Source organism: Halichoerus grypus, chromosome 1 (genome assembly GCF_964656455.1).
Source record: "Halichoerus grypus chromosome 1, mHalGry1.hap1.1, whole genome shotgun sequence".
Taxonomy (NCBI): Eukaryota; Metazoa; Chordata; class Mammalia; order Carnivora; family Phocidae; genus Halichoerus; species Halichoerus grypus.
Genome location: NC_135712.1, coordinates 13,988,658 through 14,008,862, shown reverse-complemented (window position 1 = coordinate 14,008,862; position 20,205 = coordinate 13,988,658). Strand labels below are relative to the sequence as shown.

The window sequence follows — 20,205 nt, the reverse complement described above, 5'->3', positions numbered from 1 at the left end:
TTACACGTGCCTTCTTGATCAGACAACGGTACTGCAAAGCCCCATTCTGACACAGCTCCCACCCAGCAAAGAAGTTCCTGGAAAACCAAAGCCTATAACCACAGTCCCAGCGCAAGAAAGGATTTCAGAAAGATACTTTCCTCCACATTACTGCCCAGTGACAGAATTGATGGCAGGGTTGTGGAGTGCAGGTAGACAAGAAGTTGGGCAGTTAGAGCTCCCAGGTCTCTGCAGAGAGAGTATTTTATTCTACTGTTCAGAATGTATGTCTAGAGTAACAAATATTCAAGTGTGAGTATTTTGATACACCCCCTACGGCTAATAAAGTTCGGGATGAATTATCAATGGTTTAGTAGGTGGTCTACAGACCCTACTCTGCAGAGACAGAATAACTATCCAAGAACCCAAAACCAATGTTCTGTTTCCTGCTTAGATTTGCTCCTTCCAACTCTGATTAGCAACACCCGCCAATTTTGTCATGGTACATCCAACAAAATTTCCTACTTAGGAAATAAATCCTTTGGGCTCTGAGGCTAGGAGAAAAGAGTTCCATATATACATCTACTTGTCATTATCTTGACAATGTGACTAGAAAGAAAAATACCTGATTCAGCCTCATTTCATATTCAGGATGTTTCCTGTGTGTCTTGACATGACAATGTGGCTTCCGGGGTTTGAACCAAACTTTGTGTTTCTCAAGTGGCTTTGCGTCATTCCATCAGCATAAACATGGAAGGGTTGTTTTTTTTTTCCCTGCAGCTCTAATTTCTGCTGCTCTCCATGCTAGATGAGCAGGTGGCAACATAAGTAAATCATCCTTAAGAAAGACGAATTGATAAACAATAATAATGCAAACTCAAAGTAGCTCAGCTGGCTCAGTACCTTGTTGAGTCCCTATTTGCAATTCTTCCGGACCCTGTACCTAGGAGTGGAATTGCCAAGTCAAATGGTAATTTGATGTTTAACATTTTGAGGAACCATCAAACTGTTTTCCACCGTTTCCACAGTAGCTGCCACGTTTTACATTCCCAACAGCAATGTACAAGGGTTCCTTCCAATTTCTTCACGTGCTCACCAACATTTGTTGTTTTCCTTATTTTTTATTATTATTATAGCTATTCCACTGGGCATGAAATGGCATCCCGTTGTAGTTTTGATTTGCATTTCCTCAATGACTAATGGTGTTGAACATCCCTTTATGTGCTCATTGGCCCTTTGTATATCTTCTCTAAAGAAATGTCTATTGGCCCACTTTTTTAATCGGGTTGGTTTCTGTGGTGGTTGTTGAGTTGCATGACCAGTGTTCATAACAGCACTATTCCTAACAGCCAAAAGGCTAAATGCCCACTGACCGATGACTGGATAAACAAAATGTAATAAAGTATTATTCAGTCACAAAAAGGAATGAATGCCCGATCCATGTTACATGAATGAACCTTGAAAACATTATGCTAAGTGAAAGAAGCTAATCACAAAAAGACAAACATTGTATGATTCCACTCATATGAGAAATTGCCTATGTGGACTAGGTAAATTCACAGAGACAGAAGGTAGAATAGACATAGGGGGTGGGAAGGCTGTTACTGTTTAATGGGCACAGAGTTTCTGTCTGGGAGGATGAAAAAGTTCTGGAAACAGACAGTGGTCATGGTTGCACATCACACATGTCCTTAATGCCACTGAATTGTTCGCTTAAAAAATGTTGAAAGTGGTAAATTTTGTGTGATGTCTATCTTACCACACACCCAAAAAGGGCAGCTCAATTTTGTTCGCTTTCTATTTCCAAATTATAATTAGCCAAGAAAAACATCCACATTTAAAAAAAAAAAAAAAAAAAGGAGCTCTGAGCAAGGACGGCTGAGTCAGTGGGCCCTGAGGCAGGTGTGAGCACGAAAGGGCGTGCAGGTGACGTGGTATCGGGCTCACGTGACAATCCCAGCTCTGCACGGCTGTGCACGCGATGGTGGGCGAATCCTTCAACGTCTCAGAGCCTCCTTAGTTACAGAGTTGAAGAAGAGCAAGAATGGCCCAGAAGGTTACTGTGCGGATATAGGAAGTTACGTACCTCTAGTGCTCGGTGCAGGACCAGCCAGAGGAAACGCTCAGCAAGTGTTCGCTGGCCTGCACCCCCTCCTAAGACTGCAGGCTTCTCCACATAATTTGAGCTCAGTCTAGATGCTGGCCTCTTGGTGGGTGCTATTCACCATGCTCCTCGGCGTTTTTTAAATATTTCATGAGAGAATTCTGAAAGCAAGTCAAACTTGCTCCTTACATAACAACGTAGGAAACCAAATTGGTGGAACTAAGTGCAGGAAAACATTAACCCTCCCTGACATCCTTCAGAAACTAACTCAGCAGGGGAGGAAAAAAGAAGTCTAGAAGGAAATAGGCTGTTAAGAGCGGGAACATCTGGAAGCAGGCCAAAGGGTAGTTTTGACCGCCTTCTTTTTGCTTATCTATACTTTCTAATCTTTCTGTAATGAATGTGCATGATCGTTTAAAAATACTAGAGAAAAGAAAAGGCTAGCCTGGAGTTAAGCTTCCCTGGCTGCTTCCTCCCCTCCCCCACCAGAGTCCCTCCCTCCCTGTGTGACCCTCTGCCCCGCCATGAGGTACAGGATGAGTCCAGCTCCCATGTACGAAAGGTGTGCTTGTGATGAGCATTTCCCCTCAGTCCTTACAAAGGTTAATGTGTTTGCTCCTCACAAGAGCTCTATGAGGTGAGCACCACCATCCCCCATTGCACAGGGGAAGGAACAGAAGCCCCAAAAGGACAGTAACTTGCCCACAGACACTCCAGTCATGGTGAATAACACACACACTCACAGACACTCCAGTCATGATCTCCATCATGACGAGACTGGCTTCACGCCAAGGCCGTATGGCCCGTGCACCCCCACTCTTAGCCTCAACACTCTGCCCTCTCCTAGACACAGTCCTATGGTCGTCATTGCCTTGCTCTTTGTCACCTGGCACTGAACCTCCTGTCCTGCTGCCATACTGTGAGACAGGAGCTGTGTCCCATGAATCTCCATTGGGAAGATCCATCCCCTGGTCGGGTCTCTAGTACATCTACTGACTTGAGTTACTCTTCAACACTAAATTCCTTGCTCATGCAACATATAGGTCTCCATTTCTATTTCCATACGGGTGATAAGCAGCCACTGATAATTAGAGCGGGATTCGTGGTTCTCCCACACAGCTCAGGCAGGATCCCCTCAGCCATGAGGCAGTTAGTCAAATTTCTCTTCAGGGAAATTTGGGTTTGCAGGTGAAGTCCATGGAAAAGGAATGTACACTTTGGGCCTTCACAAAGTCAAGAAAGAACAGAAAATTCATAGAGAAGCCAGTAATGATTTCAAATCTCATGATGGCCATCTGCTGTGGATAATGGGGACAAGACTGCAGGCTCCAGGGGCAGGAAACTGAGGGAACCAGACTCAGAAATGGTTAAATCCTTGTTGGGGAACATCATCAAAAAGACATGAAGGCCGACTGACCCGAATGACCTGCTGGACCCAGGCACTAGGAGGCTTGTCACCCCCTCCCCCGTCCTTGGAATGTGGATTTTGCTTGCCTTCCCCACTCGCAGAGGCTGCTCCAAGGACACGGCCTGGAGATGGGGATGCGGTGCTGAGAACACCTGTGGGGTACACGTGACTGAATCCAGTTAGGGCCCCTTTATCAACTTTTAAGATTTGGTGTTAGGGCGGGTGCGGGGATCCGTTCCTCTTGCTGCTGCCCCAGATGAGCCTCGTATGCAAGTTCCCTTGCTCATTCTAGAGTGGTCTCTTTCTCCGGTCTCTCCCTGGCCTCTGAGTACAGGGGCTGGTTTCATATTACACCCGGGAAGCTCCCGGGATGGTTGTGAACCAACCACCTTACAGTGGTTTAGTAGAGAAGAGACAGAAATCTTTTTAAAACTCCAATATTGGGGCTCCTGGGTGGCACAGTCGGTTAAGCATCTGACTCTTGATTTCGGCTCAGGTCATGATCTCAGGGTCAAGCGATGGAGCCCAGAATCTGGCTCCATGCTGAGCGCAGTCTGCTGCTTGAGATTCTCTCTCCGCCCCTTCCTCTCGTGCACTCTCTCTCTCTCTCTCTCTCAATAAATACATCTTTTTTCTTTAAAAAAGCTACCTCAGCATTCTGGAATTCCATCCACAGGGCCCCTGACATTGCCACGAGCAAAGTGATTAACTATTTAATTTCAAAGTGTGATTTTAATGCTGAAGACAAAGATTTTGGCTTGTTTTGGCTTCTAAATAATGAAGTAGATTTCTAACTCATTTCTTTGCTCCAATTATTTATGTAAGGACCATTCCAGTAAGGTCCCTGCCAACTGGAGCTCCCGTAGTACAAGGAAACAGTGAATACCTATCCCACAACCATATATAAGAACAGATGATTTTCCACTGTATTTGCACCAATGTAAGCAAAAACCACATCAACACTGTCAAATTAAAGAACAAAAGTATTTTTTTACAGTTCAATACAATTACATAAGTATCCTGGAAGGATACATTCTTATGAGGTGTGCTTTTAGAATTTACTCCAAAGGGCCTTCATCTAAAATAATATATAAACGTTTATCTTTTATCTGCAGACATACAGGTATCTTTCTACCTTGCAAGTCATAAAGAAAGACCAGGAATCAGTGGGTTCGAGGGGCCACATGGAGGAGGTATTCAAAGAACCCATACTTCTCAACATTTTTCCATTATATTGTTTATTTCCACATGCAATTCTAAATAAAGGCAGTATTTTATTATAAAATCAATAGCCTATTTTACACTGGCATTGGGGAATTTTTTAAAAAATAGGCCTAAGGACTCTATTTAAAATCGAAAGAATCCATGCTTTTGCAAACCAACTGTGTATCATGCAGCATTCTCATGTCCTGCCAAGGCCTGCCAAGCAGCATCCCCCTGAGGAATGACCCAGCCCTCAGTGTAGCAGCACTATGGCTCTGTCTATAAACACTCTGACCTCCGCTGGAGCCAGATCCTTGACTCCCTCCCGCAGGTTAGCCGGTGAATTCTCTACCTATTAATGACATGACCACAACACTTTCTCCTTTGGTTTTTTTCTTCTGTTCCATTTTTTACATCAATGCCCTCATTTACCAGAAATGGACTCGAGCAGCTTCTTCTGGGGAGAGAGGTGGCTCTCCCCTACCTTTCTCTTGTTCCGGTTCACCTGGGGGACTTTCTGGAGTGAGACATTTAGGGTGAAGGGGATGTCCCAGGGCCCTAAATGAGAATTACCCATTACCAGCTTGGAAGATGGCTGAAATTAACAAAGAAACTCCCTCCCTGTCTGTATACCAAACCAAAAAGAAAAGAAAAAAAAAGCAAACAGCCTTACCCGTCAACTCTACCACCCTTCCATCCGCACCAGGAGACCACGGATAATCCACAATACACCATAAGAACCCATGAACCAGAAATGAACAAGTCCTCTGCAATGATCATACTGAAAAAAGCGAGGTCTCCGTATCCCAGGATATTCACCACTCCCTGCAGATGTGCATAATAATGCACTTCCCACCAGGTAACACTTGCCAAGTATTTAAGAAGCCAGATGAAAGGCATTGGTGAAATGCAAAATGCCTGTTAGTGCTAGGCCCACAGGCTGTCCCTCTATGTTCTTTGCAGTGGTGATTAAAGCACTGGGCCTTTCACCCCTTCCCTACCTTCCAGTGATGTGAGGTTTAATTAATGTGCACTTGGGGTTTTAAGATCCCTAGATGAAAAGGGGACCAGATGTGAAAGTTATTATTATTCTGTTCAAAGTCCACTTTGGTAAACTAACATCTGCAGACAAATTTAGTGCATGCCACTTAAACAAGGGTCAAACGCCCCAAACAACTCCGGTTTGGACTTTTGGAAGGCTCGGAGACCCACCAGCTGTGTGTAGGCCATGATTCAGGTAGCTCACCTTTAGGTGAGACAATGACCCTGACACGTTCTTCACTTTTCTCAGAACAGAGACTCCAGATGAGCAGCCGGAACCAAAAAGGGGGACAGGGGGAGGCGATGTCACGGAAAGAGTCCAATCTGGTTACAGACGAGAAGGAGGCTCCCAGAGGCAAAACAGAGCCAAATGGAGGGAGGGGGACTTTACTGTTTTGAACGTAAACAAAACACGGGGCTGCAGAGAACCTTACATCGTCTTTGAGCATTTTTTTTTTTAAGATTTATTTATTTATTTTAGAAAGAGAGAGCAGGAGGAGGGGCAGAGGGAGAGGAACTCAAGCAGACTCCCCATTAAGTGCGACCCCAGGACCCTGAGATCATGGCTGGAGCCGAAATCAAGAGCCAGACGCTCAACCGACTGAGCCACCCAGGCGCCCCTTTCTGAGCATTTCTGAACCCATCATAGAACTCATCGACTAACTACACTTGCATGACAAAGTCCCTTTTCTCACTAACTATAAAGAAAGAGAATGGTGCTTACAGAAGTTAAAAAAAGAAAAAATCCTTATTAATAAATCCCCAAGAGCACCAGTAAGAGCAGGGCTGTGTGAGCAATAACACAATCATCACTGCTCAGACTCAGGGGTTACTACCAGCCACAGGGTCGAAATGAGCTGTCTAACCTACTCTCAACAGGGCCTGAAACCTAAATCAGATGGTGTCTGATGGCAACCACACCCACAAGCCGCCAAAGGTCTCCCCTGCCACCAGCGGTCCCACCAGCCCCACCCCTGCCACCTCCTCCCGGTCTCACCTCCTGTCTCTCCAGAATGCTCTCTCCCCCCGAGCCCCAGTGGCCTCCAAGCTACTTCTCCAGCAGGCCAGGCCCCCTGCTTCTCTCTCTGTAGATCACTCTGGCTGTTAAAATAACCTCACTTCCTCAACCCCTTAGCATCATAGTCACCCCTGCGGCGAGCCTCTCCTCTCCCCCCCATTCGAAAGTTCAAACTCCCAGCTCTTCCTGGCCCCTTCCTTGCTTCTTATTTCCCCACCACAGTGATAACCTGCCAACATACCCCATGTTTTAACCACTATTCACTGTCTTGTCTCCCGCCTCCAGAATGCCAGTTACACACATGCAGATTCTTCTTTCTGGGTCTTGTTCACTCCTATAGCCCCGGAACGTAGAAGGGGCCGGGCATAAAGGGAAGTGCTCAGTAAGTATGTGGTGAAGGCATGAGTGGTGACTTCGGAAAAGTGACAGACAACCTGCAAGGAGAAACACTGGTGTAAACTTCCAGAAAAATCTGTGTCATCGCTCAGTCGCATGTTCATGGGCCCCGTGCACACAGCTCCCCCGGCAACTGCCCAGGGAGAAAGAACAAGATCAAGGCAGGAAAGGATGATGTCTGGTCTCCAGGCCACAGTATTTTTAAATACTACCAAAGTCAACTCCTCCCTAACCAGGCCCAACGCAGGAGAAGTCCCACTAAAGTGGAATCTACCAAAGGAGTAAGTTCATCAAAACCTGCATCCTTAGTAACAAAAACAGTGGCATAATACAGGATCAGAAGGAAAAAAATAGGAACTTGAAGTCAATGCTTTCATAGGTAGGAAGCCACCAGGGAAGATCCCCATCGTCATCATACCCCAGTTCTCTGAACACCAGAGCCCCCCGCCCCACAAGGAATCTTCCATGCTGTCCACCAGCTGCCGCCCAAGCAGAGGGGCTGCAAAGGACTTAGAGAATGAATCTCATCAAGAGACCTTTTACTGGATACCATGGAGGGAATTCACAGCTGTTTCCTCAATTTTGGCTTGTATGGTGTTGCCGTTGTTACGTAGATGTTATTAGATGGAGTAGTTTAAGGTTCATAGCAAAATTGAGCAGAATATAGAGTTCTCGGGGGCCTCCTGCCCCTAGACCCATACAGCGTCATCCATGATCAACATCCCCCCAAAGACTGGTCCGTCTATTACCCTCGGTGAACCTACATCGACACATCATCAACCCCAAATCCAGAGTTTGCATCAGGGCTCACACTTCATGGTGCACATCAGGCAGGTTTTAACAAATGTATAAGGACATATATCCCCCATTATAATGATCATACAGAGTAGCTGCACTGCCCTTAAAATCCCATGTTCAGGATTTTAATCCTGTTCATCCCTGCCTCCCTCTGCCAAGTCCCTGGCAACTACGGACTTTTTCCTGTCTCCGTCGTTTTGCCTTTTCCAGAATGTCACAGTGCTTTAGATCGCCTCCCTTCAGGGGCTTCCACGGCTCTCGTGGCTTGCAAGCTCATTGCTTCTGAGGGTGGGTAACATTCATCGTCTAGATAACCATGGTTTACTTCTCCCTTCACCTACCAAAGGGCATCTCGGTTGTTCCGGGCTGGGGCAATTATGACGAAAGCCACTGGAGACACCTGAGTGCGGGGTGTGGTGCACGTGTTTGTATGATTTCACCAGCATTTTAGGAATACAGAAAAGATACAGAGAGAGAAAAACCTTCAGGAGGTAAAGACAAAACAGGCTCCGTACTCTTCTGGAAAGTCCCTCTTTCCAAGAACCTTTTTGAGAAATGACATCGGCAAAGAAGTCTGGTTTTAGTTTCATACATACATGCATCCATTCCCTACACTATGGTTTTCTCAAGCACTTCGAGTGGACTTATAAATACTTATAAATGTAAAGTGTTTTGAGTATTTTCATTAGTCCCTATTCATGAAGCCTGTCTGTGGGACTTCGTTGTCCATTCCATGCCCCTTAGCCCCTGTTTCTCAATGGGAGCCACTAGCCTGTCACTTCCGAGGAGCGCCATCTCCACGCCTGAATTCCGCGTGCCTCTCCCTGAGCAAGGCACACAGCGGGTGCGAAACAAATTGTTGACTGGGAAATGTGTTTCGAACATTCGACCAAGTATTCAGCCAAGATCATGACAAATTTTAAAACAAAGATTCATAAAAGCCCCTGCACAGGTATCAAAATTAATTGGGAAACTAAGCATCCATTCAACCGATCCCGCCAAAATCCACTTAGAATTACTAAACAAAAAAACCTAAGAAATGTGGGCATCTCAAGTCAGATAGATCCATGTCTTGGAAAAGGGGAACTCACCACATCAAAACACTGACTGCGAGTCGTCAGGCCGAAACTGGTTAAAGGACTACCAGCCATCTCTCAGGGGAAACGCGATGAAAGATGATATCCAAGAACCCAAACATGTTTTAAGATGCGATACACCAGAAGGAAGCATTTTCTCAATGATTTTTTTACCTCAAAATTCATTGCCAACATTTCTAAAATCGAAATGCATTCCTAGTGTCAAAGACCCTACGTTGCCATCCCGCTCAGGATGGGAATCCCCAACAATGCCACACCAGCTTTCAACTCGCAGATCAAATCATGAGGCGTTTTAGTGGGCCTTCCATTTTCCATTTGTACGTGTAGACATTTACACAATGTCTACTGCAGGCTGGCATTTCACAGATGAATTTCCCACATCCTGTATTTACCACATTCAAAGTATTCCTGGGCATTCCCACCCACTCCCATTTGTGAGTTAAAAAGAGAACCGGAGAAGGCCAGATGGATAAAGAGACGGGGTCACCTGAACTAAGGGCTCTCACTTGCGGGATTGCAATCCAATTTCAAATTATAGAAATAAGAGGCCAGCGATCTGAGTTTAAATGCCAACTTGATGTGCTCTTGAGAAGATTGAAATATTTAACATTCAGATCTGCTTTTTGCTTTCTTTAACTATACGGTCCCAATGAAAAAGCCATCCACATATAATGTATCCAATCACCAAGAAAAAACAAGTACACGCTCCTATGTTCCCTTCACCCGGCTAGCAACAAAATGGTGTGTTTTCTCATTTTGTTTAATTTCTCTGCTGCTGAAAATTACTTCCAGATTCTGTCTCTTCTTTAGTTTCCATTTTCGTCCTACATGAAACCCCCTTTTCCTGGAGTAAAAAGGAAAGAGATAAAAGAAAACACAACCAGAGGGTGACACAATGTTTTAAGTAGAACACCAAAAATATAAAATGCAGCCACAGCATCTGGGTCTAAAAGAAACGCATTTAAATAAAGAGTATAGTAAGATCAAGTTAAAAGTTGAGTCTTGATACATAATACCCCGATCACAGGCTCTCACTGCCCTACAGAAAGAGATCTCCGTACATCCCAAGGACCCTGACTACGTCATTTGCTTCCCCAACAACGAGCTCTCCTAATGTCAGAGAGTTAGGAAGAGCACATCAAAAACCCTCGGGTCGGGCGCCTGGGTGGCTCAGTTGGTTAAGCAACTGCCTTCGGCTCAGGTCATGATCCTGGAGTCCCGGGATCGAGTCCCGCATCGGGCTCCCTGCTCGGCAGGGAGTCTGCTTCTCCCTCTGACCCTCCTCCCTCTCATGCTCTCTCTATCTCATTCTCTCTCTCAAATAAATAAATAAAATCTTTAAAAAAAAAAAAAAAAAAAACCCTCGGGTCACTGGACGTCTAGCCTGGTGCTCTTCTCTGCTTTGCATTTTATTAAATAAACATTGCCTGGCAAATAATGACAACCATTTTGCTTAAACACAAATGACTACGCTTGCTTACCTCCCTCACCTAATTTGAAAAAAACAAAAACACAAAAAACCATCCTTCACCAAAACAGAAAAATCGCTATGCCCTAGGCAAGAGACAGCTTCCGGCAGTACCAACCTCGACACTGGACCCACCCAGGAAAAAAACCTTCAAACCACCACCAAGGAACTGAGTAATAAAACTCCCACACTCATATTCATGCTATTTATATGATAAATTAAAATCACCCTCCAAGGACCTAAGAAAGAGTTCCTTGGTTAGATCTTTTCATGACTGAACGGCCCATCAGAGATCTGCACAAACTAGATTTCTCCAAACGTTGAAAAAAATAGCCGGAGGACAGCCACACTTGGGAGCACAGCACAACGGATAGACTTTGTGACTTTGTCAATCACTCACTATGTTGCATACATGTAACTAATGTAACACTGTGTGTCAACTGGGCTTCAATTAAAAAAAAAAAAATTTAAGAAATTAAATTTAAAAACTTAAAAAAATTAAGATAAAAAAGTGGAACAGAAATACACCCACATTGGATGTTTGCCCCTGATTTCTTTTCTTTTTAAGATTTATTTATTTATTGGAGAGAGGGGAGGGGCCGAGGGAGAGGGAGAGAGAGGATCCCAAGCAGAACCCCCACTGAGCACAGAGCCCAACACGGGGCTCGATCTCAGGACCCAGAGACCATGACCTGAGCTGAAATCAGAGTCAGACATTCAACCGACTGAGCCACCCGCGCACCCGTCTCTGGTTTCCTAAAAAGAAAGAAATACTGTGGACGCGCTGCCAGTTCTAGCAAACACAGGAAAGTGAGAAATGGGAAGAGCCATGGAGGCAAGAGGTCACTGGGATGCCGACTGCCCAGGAGTCTACCTGGACTTGCCATGAGGGGGCTGTGTCATCTCTACCTCTCTGTCTCCGTTTCCTCGGCTGTGAAACCGGAATGGTAACAGCTCCCTGGGTTATTGGGAGGATTAAATGTGGTTCATACATGTTAAGCATTTAAAACCGTGCCAGACAGAGCGTAAGCTCTTAATACCCAACAGAAATTAGTAATATCCTTAATAATTTTCCCAATCATTCCACCACTCCACCGCTGAATGGCTCATGTCCTGGACCCTTCAAATGTATCAAACTTCTAGACGATAGCTCTCTCATGTGGCCCAGTAACTTTCCCACGGTACACTGTAAGCTCCTTGAGGGAGTGTGAGCTGTGTGTCCTACCTCACTGAGTCCTCCACGGACACCTCCAACAATGATACCCAGAGCCACCCGATGAATGGCTTGTTGGAGAAATGAATACATGAACCAGCCGTCCTCCCCCTTCCCAGCCAATGTGAAGCCTAGAAACTAGATGTCACTGTGTTAACATTGAATAGATTACCTTACTTGGGTTTGTTGGGACTTCTGTAAAAGCATTAGAAAAATAAATAGCAACAGTTATTCTTACCCAGAGGCTAGAATCGGAAAAGCTTTCAATCAACCCTTGTGGCTTTTGGCTTTTCCACTTTGACTGAACTCCATGTTTGCTTTGCATGTAGGCGACCGTAATTACCTCCAGTGTTCCCTCTAAAGCTAAAACCACCAAAAAACCGCTTGATTGTCACATACGGTCAACTCGATTTTTCTTTCAGGCACGATTCAGCTGCCTCACACGCTCCCTGTCTGGGTGTTCTTCATTACCATGCTTCCTGAAATTTCCATCAAAGCCTTCAGTCCCCCACGACACAGACTGATGCTGCCTGACCAGCCAAGAGTCCCACTGATAAGGGCCCCCGCTGCTCTAGCTTGCCTCTCCGGGGACTGCAGGTACTTTCACCTCAGCCTCTAGCAAAGCTAACCCAGTCCTCTGGAATGAATTTTCTTTCTGACTCTGAAAGTAGTTATCTGCAATCCCATCACTTTCTTCACCAGCGCCCCCACCCCCACCCCCCACCCCAGACCATTCATGTTCTCTCCTAAGAAAGCAGAACTTCACGAAGCATCAATCAGGAGCAGAGAGAAAAGGCTCTGCTCTGAGCCAACTGGCTTCTTCCCAAGCTAAATGCACTTATGTAAACCTGACTCCATTATTGCCCCAGCCTGCGGACGGACCAGGGCACCCAGCCTTTCTGGAGTTAAGCTTTTGTTTACCTGCTGTCAAGTAGGCATTTCCCAGGCAGCCTCTCTTCCCGTGGAGACTGGCTGCAACCACCCCGACCCCCCACCCAGGCAACCAAATGTGACATCAAAGGAGCCTCCCGAGTGGCCATCTGTCCCTGCCATGGCAATGTTTATGCAATGTGGGCAGGAGTGGGACAGAACCCAGTCAAAGGACCCAGAGCATCCTGCTGTATCCGACCTGAGCACCGACATCTCGGGCCACATACGCTACAGAACAAGACAGTGACAAGAAAGTCCTCAGTCCAGCTAAAAGGGCTCCTTCTTCTTAAAAAGAAGGATAAAACTACTTAGCTTTCTTGAGGGTGTTCAAAGAATGGGCTTGATAGCTTTCACCTGTGGAGAGGTGTGTGTGCATGCGTGCGTGCGTGTATGGATAGGTATCTAAAAATAAAGTCAGATCCCTAATCTTGCAGTTTTTCAAATATGGACGCCCCACTCGCCAAAAGTCCCACCTAAACATGGTATTTCAGGCTATACTGACTTTAACAAATTCAAAAGCAGTTAAGTGCTAAGGGGAATTGGCTAAGGTAGAAAAGGAATAGGTCAGCAAAGAACCCAGGAGTCTCAGAATTCTAGAGTTAATATGACCGTTAGAATCATCATCTTAACACCTGTTTACATCCTGGAAGAGCTGTGGGTTTAGCAGTCAAATAAAACACAGCTCAAATCCAGGGTCACCACAATGTGTGATTTTAGTGAAATCATGTGGGTTCCATCCACTGGACTTGGAGAGGAGAATGGCACATCCCAGGTGGCAGTGGGGATCAGTCACATACTCTGCTAGAGAACACTTAGCAGAATGCCAGGCACACAGGAGGTGCTCAGTGTACGCAGTCTCTTTCCCTTTGCATCTTCAGTTTTGGATTAACCCTCCTTCCTGGACATTATGGTGGGGGCACACCAAGAAGGCAAAGTATGTCTGAGTTGGCCAAAGAGGGGAGGTCACCACGGACAGGTGCCCGGCCACCAGCAAAATTCAATACACTGACTCTGCTGGGGACATCTTTGTTATCTTTCAAATGGGTGGGGAGGCGGGGAGACACTTGACATGTTTCACCTACTATTCACATGAAGCTTGTCAAACTGCATCTCAAGTATTAGAAGAAAACCCACATTATGCCTCATATAAATCTACTTAAATTCCCCCGGGGTGGGGGGGAATGGTTAGCCATCATGCTTGAAGCCAAGAGATGAGACATCCACTCTGTGATGCAACTTGAACAGCTGTGGAGCGAAAATGCACACACGGGCTCACACAAAAATGGGCTAACAATTTTTAGATTTGTCCCTTGCTTATTTTTTTTTTTCAATTTTGTTCTTTGACCACGTTATTTCCCTTCATTCACAGAACCTGGAAACAACCTTGGCATTTCTTTGGACAGCTCTGACTAGGTTTTGATTAATCCCCAAAGAACCGAGTCACTGAACACTTACTCCGTGGTTTGGGGCACACAATCGTAGCTCCCCAGGATTTACAATCAAACCAGGGGGAAGAGAAGATATACAGCAGCCCCCCTCATCTGTGGGGGTACGTTCCAAGACCCCCAGTGGATGCCTGAAACCTCGACTGCTAGCACCAAGCCCTACCTACACGGTTTTTTCCTATACGTATGTACCTATGATAAAGTTTACTTTATAAATTAGGCATAGTAAGAGATTAACTAATAAGAAAACAGAACAATTATAATGCTATACTGTAATAAAAGGTGTATGAATGTGGTCTCTCAAAAGATCCTATTGTGCTCATTCTTCTGCTTGTGCTGATGGAAGACCATAAACTGCTGACCTCATGAGATGAAGTGAGGTGAGTGACGTGGGCACTGTGATGTAGTATTAGGCTACTAGTGATCTTTTTTTTTAATTTGTTTTTTATTATTATATTCAATTAGCCAACATGTAGTACATCATTAGTTTTTGATGTAGCGTTCAACGATTCATTAGTTGCATACAACACCCAGGGATCATCACAACACGTGTCCTCCTTAATAGTCAACACCCAGCTACCCCCTCCCCCCCATCCCCTCCCTTCTGTAACCCTCAGTTTGTTTCCCTGAGTCCAGAGTCTCTCACGGTTTACTAGAGACCTTCTGATAACAGTTAGAAGGAGGATCCCCTGCTTGTGGACCACGGCTGACCATCAACCATGGGTAACTAAAACTGTAGAGGAGACCCCTGTCCAAGGCAACACTGGACAAATACTACTGGTTCTGAGGGGGGAAAGAACGGTAGGCTGGGACACACTGGAAAGGGGGCAAGGAGGAAGTGGGTTGGAGTTGACGCTGAAAGAGAGCTAGTAGGAGGTCATCTTAGGGGGGAAAACGAGTGGACAAATGCCCAGAAAGGGACTCAGTAAGGCTGATTGGGGGAACAGCCTGCGGTCAGCCAGGCAGTCACTCATTATGGCAGGTCATTCCAGAACACCCCATGACAGTCACTCTAATACTCACTGAGGCAAACATACAGAAAAAGGACAGGCAGCCCTAACTCGGAGAAACACAAGGGAGCGTTCTGGTTAAGAGCACAGACCCTGGGGGAGCCCGGGTGGCTCAGTTTAATTTTTTTTAAAGACTTTATTAAGTTTGGGGCACCTGGGTGGCTCAGTCTGATAAGCATCTGCCTTTGGCTCAGGTCATGATCCCAGGGTCCTGGGATAGAGCCCCGCATCAGGCTCCCTGCTCGGCAGGAAGCCTGCTTCTCCCTCTCCCTCTGTCCTCCCCCCCACACTCAATGCTCATTCGCTCTGTATTTCTCTCTCAAATAAATAAAACCTTAAAAAAAAAAAAAAACAGGGCGCCTGGGTGGCTCAGTCGTTAAGCGTCTGCCTTCGGCTCAGGTCATGATCCCAGGGTCCTGGGATCGAGTCCCACATCGGGCTCCCTGCTCAGCGGGAAGCCTGCTTCTCCCTCTCCCACTCCCCCTGCTTGTGTTCCTGCTCTCGCTGTCTCTCTCTCTGTCAAATAAATAAATAAAATCTTTAAAAAAAAAAAAAAAAAACAGGGGCGCCTGGGTGGCTCAGTTGGTTAAACATCTGCCTTCGGCTCAGGTCATGATCCCAGGGTCCTGGGATCGAGCCCCACATGGGGCTCCCTGCTCAGCTGGGAGCCTGCTTCTCCCTCTCCTTCCTGCTGTGCTCTCTCTCAAATAAATAAATAAAATCTTTAAAAAAAAAAAAAAAAAACCAGAGCACAGACCCTGGAGCCAGGTAACCCGGTCCAAATGCTAGCTCCTCACTTTCTAACTGTTGCTTTAAACAAGTTACTTAAGCCAGCGATGAGAATTCGTTTACAGAGAACACCAATCTGGGGAGCAGGGGAAGGGAGCCACAGGGCGTCTCTGGAAAGAGGACAGAGGAAACCTCAGAATTATCCTAAAATCCACGCAAACGCGCCCCCACAATGGTTCGTCCCGGCCAAGGACGGCCCTGGAGGAACAGGGGTTCCTTGGTGGGGGGGAAGGAGGCTCAGGCCCCGAGGGCAGCCCTCTAGCACAGAAGGAGCTGCAGGGCAGTGAAAGCAGGAGGAAGGGGGCAAACGCGCAGGAGAGGTAAGTGAGTCCCAGGGGACAGCCTGCGCTACCAGGGGCTCACTGCGGTTTTGCCATTATTGTACTGTTATTTCTGTCATTTTTTGCGTCCTGAAAAAGGCAACTAACCCGATTATGGTAATACCAGGTGATGTAAATACTGAGAGGGAGATCTCCAGGCTGCACGCAGAGAAAGGAGGGGCGGAGGCTGTTGGTCGGGTTCAGGAGCAACAGGTAGGACCTGAACCACCAGTCGCAGCAAGGCCCGCACCGCAGGGCCCCCGGCGGCGGCTGGGAGGCGCAGGGGCGCGGGCGGCGGCGGGGAAGCGCGCAGCCGCTAGGCAACGCCGCATGGAGGCTGCTCGGAATACAGATCGCACCACCATATGATCCCGCAAGCCCACGGCCGGGTATCTCCCATGCGAAAGAAATGAAAGCCTATCTCAAAGAGCTATTAGCACCCCCGTGTTTGCTGCGGCACTAGTCACAACCGCCAAAATGCAAACTCCACCTGCGCGTCCCGCGCCAGATGAATGGGGAGAAAACGCAGGGTAGCCGCACAACGGAGTATTAGTCAGCCTTTAAAAAGGAGGTCCTGTGGTATTGCGACAACATGGATGAACCCTGAGAACATCCTGCTGCGTGAAATAAGCTTGTCGCCGGGGCGCCTGGGGGGCTCAGTCGGTTAAGCGTCTGTCTGCCTTTGGCTCAGGTCATGATCCCGGGGTCCTGGGATCGAGCCCCGCATCGGGCTCCCTGCTCAGCAGGGAGCCTGCTTCTCCCTCTCCCTCTGCCCCTCCCCCTGCTCTCTCACTCACTTGCGCTCTCTCTCAAAATCAAATAAATAAAATCTTTTTAAAAAAGAAAGAAAGAAGCTAGTCACAGAAAGACAAAGGCCACAGGATTCCACTTGTATGAGGACTCTAAAACCGTCTAACTCACAGAAGCAGAATGGTGCCTGCCAGGAGCCGGTCGGTGGGCGGATGGGAAGTCGCTAATCATCGGGGACATTATTTCAGTTCCGCGGCATGACTACGTTCTGGAGAGCCACCACAAGAGAGTCTAGAGCGACTCACACTGTGTTGTGCATTTAAAAATCTGATAAAAGGGTAGGTCTCAGGCTAAGTGCTCTTGGTACAGTAAAGTCGGAAGAAAACAACACCACAAGGGATGGTGCTTCAGGAAACATCTGTGATTCCTCCTCTCCACCAAGTCGGCAGTCGAGTATTTTGTTCAAATTCTGGAGAGGCCAGCCTCCTACCCAAACCTGAGAAAGGGTGAAAATAGGGCAGCATGCTACCTAACGACAAGGCTCCGGTGGGTTTGTTCACGGGAGGAAGGCAAACCTGAAAAGAATAATTGCAAGTCTGTTTAGTTATAAAGGCCCTTTTGGTCTAAATCATTCCCCGCTGAGGAAGTAAATGAAGATTGACATGCCAGTGTCCCCACCTGGCAGGAGGGCAACTGAAGTACACACAACCCTTCTTGCTGACTCACCCCCCCACCGGGAGGTAGCATTACTTCTTTGCCCTGAGTGCCTGTAATGTTGCACGTTTACCAACTTGATCCTTCCAGCGGGAAGCTCCTTGCCTATCATGCCATGAAGACCCCAATCTGAGCACAGCAGTGAGGCCCCCCTGCAATACTCCCCGAGAACCAAACCTACTTCCCCGTTTCGACAAAGGTTCGCCCTGCCTGTGAAAAGTAACCTGATCTCAGGGCGCCTGGGTGGCTCAGTGGGGTTGGTTAAGCGTCTGCCTTCAGCTCAGGTCATGATCCCGGGGTCCTGGGACCCAGCCTGCATCTGGCTCCCGGCTCAGCGTGAGGGGGAGCCTGCTTTCCCTCCCCCTCCCCCTGCTCCTGTTCTCTCTCTCTCTCTCAAATAAATAAAATCTTAAAAAAAAACGAACATGATCTCACATCCAACAGCCCCAGAAAAAGCGCATTCTAATACCAAGCTTCCCCTGCTGCAGTCCAAAACAATTCCTTCTTCTCATTTCTAGGTATCACGAGGGCAGGCAAAAGAGATGCGAGGAAGACAAAGGTAGGAGGATGGGTCATTACCCTGTGAAGTCTCTGAGATACTATAATCTAAGAATCAATGGGAATCTTCTTCCTCATGAGTCAAAGCACAAGGAATCAAGGCAAATCAGTGGTCATTCACAAGGGGCGGACCCAGCCCGCGGTGACCCTGACATGGGATGCACCGCTTCACCCCCTTCCGCAAGCCCAGAGGCCTGGCTTGTCCGTGGCATGACCCAACAACAGGACTGCCCACCAACGAAGGTTCCCGGGAAATTTATTTCAAAGGCAAGTGAGCAAACCCTGTTTCCAGGAAACAGCAGTCACAGATAATGAACTTCCTGTTGACCCCAGACAGGACAATCTGAGCAGGGTCCTAAGACAATAAAGACTTTAAAAGTTTGAGTCCTCCTTTCCCAGCGTTGTGCAAATGCCCCACTTACCCCATCCCACACAGAAGAGGCTTCTCTCAAGATCTCCAAACGTGCCATCCGGAGGGGCCGCTCACATCCTAGGTAAGAAACTAGGATTCAGAGTTTCACACCCCATGGTACCAACCCTCCTCTCCTCCTGGCTTTCGGGTCTAGAAAGGTGGGCCTCAGTCCACACTGGTTCTACCTACAAGAGCAGACACAGGAAAATAATGGGTTTTGTGCTCATTTTTTTACATACTTCTAGAGGCAGGATCGTCCTCTGAAACATTACTGAGATGACACAGGAAAAGCACTGGGTATGCTGTAGACACTCAAAAAATTACTATTCAGTTTTAGTATTTTAATAAGCAAAGAAGTATTTACCAGGCCCTTATTCAACCATGGCTTTGTAGAGAGCACTTTGGCCATGGTTATTCTTCCCCACAAAAATCTCTGAATTTACAGAAGTCGGAAACCTCAAACACTGGGGCGTACAATTCCAAGGTATCACATGAGGCTCTGTGCTTCACTACAAGACCTCACAAATCCCCCCCCAACCGTTAAACGAGTAAAACTTTCCAAAAGCCATGATCTCTCCCCCACCCCCCCAGCCAAGTTTTTACCAATGAAGGCCAGGCTAATACTTGTTTTCAAGCAACAGAATCAAAATAAACTGGAGGAGTGGTGTTGCAAAACACTTACGAAGACTATACACCTTGTTCCCCACTCATAAAAACCCTAACCAGTATTAACAGCCGCAGAGTTACCCAGCACACCGGGTCAGAGCGGACGGGCCAGACCCAAGGCCCTGCTGTCTTCGAAAATCACTTCCCAGCTGATGCCGATTCCTACACAAAATGTAAACCAAGACTCACTCCTTGGGCAGAGCAGTGAATGATATGGGCAGAGCACTGCAAAGCCTCCCCCCCGCTGACAACCCCTTCCCTTCCCCCGTTCCGCCCCTTGCGCTATTAGACACCTAAAGAAACATTCGCTAATGATGCCATATATTCCCCAGGACCTTTTCAATTGACAGAGCCCAGGGAGAACAACAGCTTAAAGTTGGATGACTTCAATAATGCCATATTCCTCTGTGGAGGACTATTACCCAGCCAAACCTCCTCCGCCCCATGCTTCTCATTTCCCTTCTTGGTTATGAGGTCAGCCATAGCATTCAACAATCCACACTTCCCCCAAAGTACCGAGGAACTTTCGGCGCTGCAAAAACATTCTCAGAAAATGCAATGGCGATAGAAAACAGATACGGTTATCATCAACACCGTCTGCCTCCCCAGTTGACATTCCCACCAGCCGTGACGGGGCTTCCCTTTTCTCACACAGCCTAACACTTGTTATTTCTTGTCTTTTGGGTAGTGAGATGGTGGGGTCCCATTGTAGTCTTGATTTGCATTTCCCTGATGATTAGTGATGTTGAGCATCTTTTCTGGAGTAACGAGAGTTCTGGAATAACTAAATCTAACAAACTTTGCCTTCATAGAGATAACCCCACCAACTTACATCCCAGTCTCTGCCAAGTTTTGAGCTGCGTACTCATTTCATTTCTAGAAAGGA

The 20,205-nt window shown here is 46.9% G+C and overlaps 1 protein-coding gene across 12 annotated transcripts in view; it reads right to left on the bottom strand.

Annotated features, from left to right (window-relative positions):
- TIAM1 (TIAM Rac1 associated GEF 1) overlaps window positions 1-20,205 on the bottom strand; it is a 373,738-nt gene that overhangs the window by 171,686 nt on the left and 181,847 nt on the right. The window contains exon 2 of one of the 12 annotated variants that reach the window (XM_078054009.1): window positions 18,664-18,838. The exons of the other annotated variants lie outside the window; for them this stretch is intronic. The gene's annotated coding sequence lies outside the window, so the exon portion shown is untranslated. The remainder of the gene's footprint in view (window positions 1-18,663; window positions 18,839-20,205) is intronic. 12 annotated transcript variants of the gene reach the window in all.